This window comes from Zingiber officinale, chromosome 6A, assembly GCF_018446385.1.
Source record: "Zingiber officinale cultivar Zhangliang chromosome 6A, Zo_v1.1, whole genome shotgun sequence".
NCBI classification, from domain to species: Eukaryota; Viridiplantae; Streptophyta; class Magnoliopsida; order Zingiberales; family Zingiberaceae; genus Zingiber; species Zingiber officinale.
Window position 1 is genome coordinate 114,221,442 of NC_055997.1, and position 6,473 is coordinate 114,227,914.

Below are 6,473 nucleotides of genomic sequence, written 5' to 3' on the forward strand. Positions count from 1 at the left end.
TGCCCAACTGACGACCCATTTGGCGGTCCCTTGGACGGCCCAACTGGCGGCCCAACTAGCGACCCCTTATGTCATCTACCGACGACCCTCGGCCGTGCCGTTACTCACTAGGTCTTCCCACCCCTGGCCAGTGGATTTTTACCTTCCCCAGGATTCGAACTCTAGACCTCCAGGCTAAATACTTTTTCAAAGTATTTAACCTGGAGATCTAGAGTTCGAATCCTGGGGAAGGCAAAAATCCACTAGCCAGGGGTGGGAAGTCCTTGTGAGTAACGACATGGTCGAGGGTCGTCGGATGACGACATAAGGGGTCGCCAGTTGGGCCGCCATTGTGGTCACCCAAGGGACCATCAAGGGTCGCCAGTTGGGCCGCTAGTGTGGCCGCCCAAGGGGCCGAGGGATCGTGACGTTACATTTAAAGTTTTAAAAAAAAATTGAAAATGTTAAGTTCTCCAAAAAAAAAAAACTTTAAAAGATTTAAAGTTAAAGTTTGCCAAAACAAAAGTCAAAATATTAAGTGCTGCAATATTTAAAATTGTTTTAAAGTAGTTTAGAAAAATTGAACCAGTTTTCAAAATAATTTTTTAAAACATGTGAAAATCTTTTTCAAAAATGAATTTTTGAATAAAATAAATATTTTCAAAATTTATTGACTTATTAATCCTCCCTCTGAACCTGAGATTATTTCAAAATAATCTAGTCAACTATAAATTATTCTTGATTGTCTAACTATTAGTTACTAACTAATTATCAGAAGATAGCAGTGTTTACTTGGTTAGTCAGGTTAAGCCTTTTTATTAAGTTAGTGTTTGACTAACCTGAATTACTTAACCCGATCACTATAAATTTGGTATTTAACGCCCAGACTTATGTTGATGCATTTATATAAGCATCTTAAGTCCAGATAATCTACCTATGCATCTCACCCCTTTTCTAAGTTTGGCAATCACAAATAAGGTAGCCCTAATGTGTTGGTGAGATGCTCAAGTCCTAGATCTATAGGAACATGCTTTCTATGGATTTGATCTAAACTAAAGCTAAAACTAATTTTGAAAATTCTAAAAATAAGAAAATTTTAAGAAAAGTATAAGTAAAGAATTTTATCCTAAAATTTGATTTTTTTTTTAAATATTGGTCCTAGTCTATTAAACACATTCCTAACTGACATCGTAAGTTGCTAAATTCACTTTCAGGGAGGAGTTTGGTGAATATGCCAGCTAAGTTTGACTTAAACTCAATGTACTTTAGTTCAATGTCACCTTTAATGACATGATCCCTGATAAAGTGATATCTAATTTCAATATGCTTGGTTCTTGAATGATGCACATGATTTTTTGTTAAATTAATTGAGCTAACATTGTCAATTAGTACTTTCATTTTTGTAAATTGTAAATTGTAAATTAAAATCTTTTAGAGTATGCATCATCCATAATAATTTGCAACACATTCTCCTATTACTATATATTCTGCTTCAGTAGTAGATAAGACAACACAATGTTTCTTTCTACTAAACAAGCTGACAAGTGATGGGTCAAGTAACTGACATCCACCATTTGTACTTTTACGGTCTAGTTTACAGCCAGCATAGTCTGAGTCAGAGTAACTTATGAGTTCAAAATTGGGTGTTCCAGGATACCAAATTTCTACATTTGAAGTTCCTTTTAGATATCTAAAAATTCTTTTTACGTTAGTTAAGTGAGATTCTTTAGCACAGGTTTAATATCTAACACACATACTAACTGCAAATAAAATATCAGGTCGACTTGCAGTCAAGTATAGAAGGCTGCCTATGACACTTCTATAGTATTTTAGGTCAACTGATTTTCCATTTGGGGCATTATCTAAAGTTGTGTTAATTTCCATTGGAGTTTTTCTTTCTTTGGTGTTTTCCATTCCAAATTTTTTAAGTAATTCCTTAATATATTTTTATTGGTAGAAATAATTTCCTTCATTAGTTTATTTAATTTGTAGATCTAAAAATTAAGTTTGTTTACCTACTAAGATCATTTCAAATTTTTGTTCCATTAAGGTTATGAATTCTTGTAAATATTCTAAGTCAGTTGAACTAAAGATTATGTCATCTACATATACTTGGGCTATAAAGATATCTTGGTTGATTGATTTTACAAACAAAGTTGGATCAATTTATCCTTGGTTGAATCCTTTGGAAATTAGATAAGAGGTCAACCTTTCATACCAAACCCTAGGTGCTTGTTTAAGACCATACAATGCTTTCCTAGATTTAAAGACATGGTCAGGATGGTCTTGTAAAATACGACATCTAAATAATAATTAAATAATAAGGTTATTTGAAAGATTTTATTGGATTTTTCAAAAAATTTTAGAGATTTTCTGAGATTTAAACGGATACTGTGACATATTTATGGGGATCAATTATTGGGTTGAGAGCAAGCCTGTTTAGAATAACCATTAAGTTGGGAGTTGATTGGACTCAACTTAGGTGTTAATGAAATTAAACCTAAGTATATAATTCCCCAATCTGATTCCTTTCCTCTCATCCCCGTTTCTTGTCGCCGAACACTTCCCTCTCTCGTCGCATCGCTCCGTCACCGCCACCCGACGCTATGCCACTCGTCGCCGGTGAAGCCCCACAGCATCGGCCGACCTCGCAACTTCAAGGTCGGCCAATCATGGTGCCCTAGCCACAGTCGCTCCATGCCCTAGCTCGTGATCGCCGCTCTCTTCATTGTCGACACCGAGCTATTTCTGCCGCCGATCTTTTCCTCCTTGGATGACGCCGATCAGGAGTCGATCAATGCATCAGCGCCCATAGACCTCATTGAGCCAAGCCCTAGCCGTCGATCCATCGTCATCTTCTGTGTCCAACGACTCCGATCAACGGGTCTCTCTCTCCCTAGCTGATCGTTGTCGGAGACCATGCCATATCCTCCATTGGGCGCTCAGTTCCTTTTGGATCTTGGTCGCCGGTGGCAGGCTGCAGCCATCGGATCATCTTCTTCGGCTAACCCTCTACTTCTAGGGTTAGCGTTGACCTCTCCCCTTGCTCCAACATGAAGCTCCCGGCCAGGATCTCTTAACTGCCCGATATTAGCCAAACAACATGGTTCCGACCACAAGAAGGTATCTGGTAACGTTTATTGGTGTTTCTTTCCTTGTCCCACCATTGGCATATAGTGTAACCGAAGCTACATGTTCTGGATGGCAAATCCATAGCTGAGACGAATCCCCATTCTGAATCAAATCATGTCCACCCTTGCTGGCCAGCGATTTCTTGTGATGGTGAGGGCAGCTGGACAGAATGGAGCCTAGTGCCCTGGTACAGAGGTAACAAACAGAGGAGTTCGTGATTTTTGGCATTCGGCTTTGATTTCAATTGATGTGGAATGAGGATTGCAAGGAATGAGTTATTTTGGAATGTTTGTAGTTGTTGTTAGCCATTGCAGCTTCAGCTGTGCTATTCGTGGATGATCCATGGCTCCGGCCATCCTTCCGATCTAAAGTCATTCTTCAATGGTGAGCTATCAGCAATCCACTTGAGTTCGGGTAAGTTTTGGGGTTGATTCATGATGGTTATTTATTGATTTCTTTAGCTGGTAGCATGATTGATATTAGGATTGTATGGACAAGTTATACATGCTCGATTCATGATGTTTAGTAGTCGATGGAAGTGAACTTGATTGGATAAGTGGATCGTTAGTTTATGTTTTCTTGGATTAAATTAAAATATGTGAAGGAAAGGTTTAAATCGGATTAGAGGGATTAATAGTTGATTTATTGATCATAGATCCTTAGTTTTGTCGTATACCCTGTATTTTTAGGTTTCGAGTTGGATGTGATCTCTTGGACTTGTTGAGGACTGTTGACACGACCTACATATAAAGACGGGTACTTCTTACTTTGTTTCTTTAGTATATTAATCTTAGTGCATGAGCTATACATATTTGGATAGCTACCATATTTATCTTGACTCCACTCATATTTTTCCTGCGTTTGATACTTTCACTCAATCTTTGAGCTACTCATTTCTATATCTATACAGTCTCTCGTTGCTATCTATGATATTTAGCAGATACCATACACCAGATATTAGATACTGGATATATATAGATATCAAATACCATATTTACGTGCTTTGACTGCTATTTATTCATGTTTCTTATTGAGCATGCTGACTTCATGTAGCATACCTGTTTCTATTTATATATATATATGATGACTGCTGCATTTTACGAATCATGTCATTGCATGCATGTCGGCGACCATGTCTCCCTTGTGGTTGAGAGGGTCGTTGGCTAGGGCCGCACGCTCGGCCACTCACGGGTAGTGGTAGCTAGAGCGTGTTGCTTGTCCTGTCGTGCTCCCACTCGGTCACTCATAGATAATGGTGGCTGGAGTTGTGAGCAACAGAGACCCTATTGCTACGTAGCTAGATAACTACTATATAAACTGTCCACTCGATCACTCGAGAGTAGTGATGGTTGGAGTGTTGTACAGTTATCATCGATCCGACCTCTCAACCATACAGGGGTCGTGGTGCAGAGAGGTGGGCGGGGTGACCATCCGGGCATACGCTGTTGTTATTATACTTATGCTGTTGTTGCTTACTTATGTTATTGTTACTAGTTTATACTGCTATTGCTTACCTATGTTGATATGCTTACATATGTTGAGATATACATCTGCTGTATGTGTCTAGACACTGGTTTACTCATTGATATTATATATATACCTCACATGCTACCTTGTAGTTATGAGTAGTACTATAGCAGATCTTTGCTACTTCTGACCTTCTATTACTAGTCTAGGATATGGTTTCAGGTATAGACACTTTTTATGATATCACTGTAGTATCTGCTATTTTCCCTATGAGACTGTATACCTTTGTATCTCTGGTTCTTTAGTATGTTCATGTACTATCTGTATATTATCCGCTAAGTCTTTATACTCACCATCCCGTAAACTGGTTTATTTCATCAGATAGCAAGTAAAGGATTTATGGAGACGCTTGGAGATCCTGTCCGCCAGTCCCATGTCACACTGAGCTTCTCGTATCGTTCGTGCTTCTATACGCTTTATTGGTTTTGTACTTGTTCGTGTATTTGTATCTTTTATATGGAGTTTGGCTTTGTAGTATCTTGTATTTGGTTTGATGTGGTGGTTGTCGTGTCAAGCCTAGCTGGCTCGCAATTAGTTGTATTGTGGTTTTGTGATCGTTATTTATGATTTCCACTGTGTTTTACTTTCAGTCATGTGGGCTGTTTAATATATATATAACTGCGTGGTTGTGTTTATTCTTGTTCCAGCCGAGTTGGCTGATTATATAACTACGTGGTGGTCTATATATTCCAATCGTATGTGCCTGATGTATTTTGTATGTATATATGCTTCAAATTATCACCGGTACAGAGGAGATGTTGTCGAAATTTTTTCGGTAGGAACTCCTTTGGGGGTGTGACCGGTCTAGACTCTCAAACTCAGGTGGTTGACCTACATAAACTTCTTCTTTTATTAGCCCATTTAAAAAGGTGGATTTTACATCCATTTGATAGAGCTTAAATCCTTTATAGGCTGCATAACTAAGTAGCATTCTGATAGATTCAAATCTAGCTACTAGGGCATATGTTTCATCATAGTAAAGTCCTTCTACTTGAATAAACTCCTTAGCCACTAGTCTAGCCTTGTTTCTAATAATTTCTCCACTTGCACTTAGTTTATTTCTAAATACCAATTTTGTTTTTATTACATTTTTATTGTTAGGTGGTGGTACTAAGTCCTAGACTTCGTTTTTTTTAAATTGGGCTAGTTCTTCCTGTATGGCTATGATCCAGTTTGGATCAAATAAGAATTCTTCTATTATTTTGGGTTCAATTTTTGAGACCAAAGATATTTGACTTGAATTTTAAAGGACGATCTAGTCTAAACTCTTAGGTATGGGTCACCAATTATCTGGTCAATTTGATGGTTTGTGTTAATTCTTTCAGTTCTAGTAGGTTCATTTACATGAGGTTGATCTTCTTCTTCGTGACTTAGGTTTTTACTAACCCCCTTTGATTACTGCTACTTTGAACAAACTCAATTATTTGAATCTGGGTTTGTTCTAAGTTTTGGTTAGTCTATTTAAATTTTACATTTGAGGTTTCTTCAATTCTTAGTGTGACTGTGTTATATACTCTGTAACCTCTACTATTTAATGAGTAGCTTACAAAGATTTCATTTTCTACTTTTGAGGTAAATTTTCCTAAGCGTTCTCTTGTATTTAGTATGTAAGTTGGGCATCCAAATACTTTAAAGTATTTAATATTAGGTTATTTATTATAATAGAGTTCAAATGAAGTTTTATTATAAGTTTTATTTATTGTGATTCTATTTTGTACATAGCATGTTATGCTAACATCTTCTGCCCAAAAATATTTTGGTAATTTATATTCGTTTAACATTGTTCTAGAGGCTTCAAGTAGAGTTCTATTCTTTTTTTCTACTATTCCATTTTG

General features: G+C 37.3%; 1 long non-coding RNA gene across 2 annotated transcripts; it reads left to right on the forward strand.

Annotated features, from left to right (window-relative positions):
* Positions 1-2,512: 2,512 nt before the first annotated feature.
* On the forward strand, positions 2,513-5,227 carry LOC121997544. 2 transcript variants are annotated; one of them, XR_006116306.1, is made up of 5 exons: positions 2,513-3,102; positions 3,196-3,306; positions 3,407-3,525; positions 3,801-3,867; positions 4,960-5,227. It is a non-coding gene; the product is annotated as an uncharacterized LOC121997544 (long non-coding RNA). The 2 variants fall into 2 exon arrangements; XR_006116305.1 differs by having other exon boundaries at positions 3,196-3,525.
* The last annotated feature ends 1,246 nt before the right edge of the window (positions 5,228-6,473 follow it).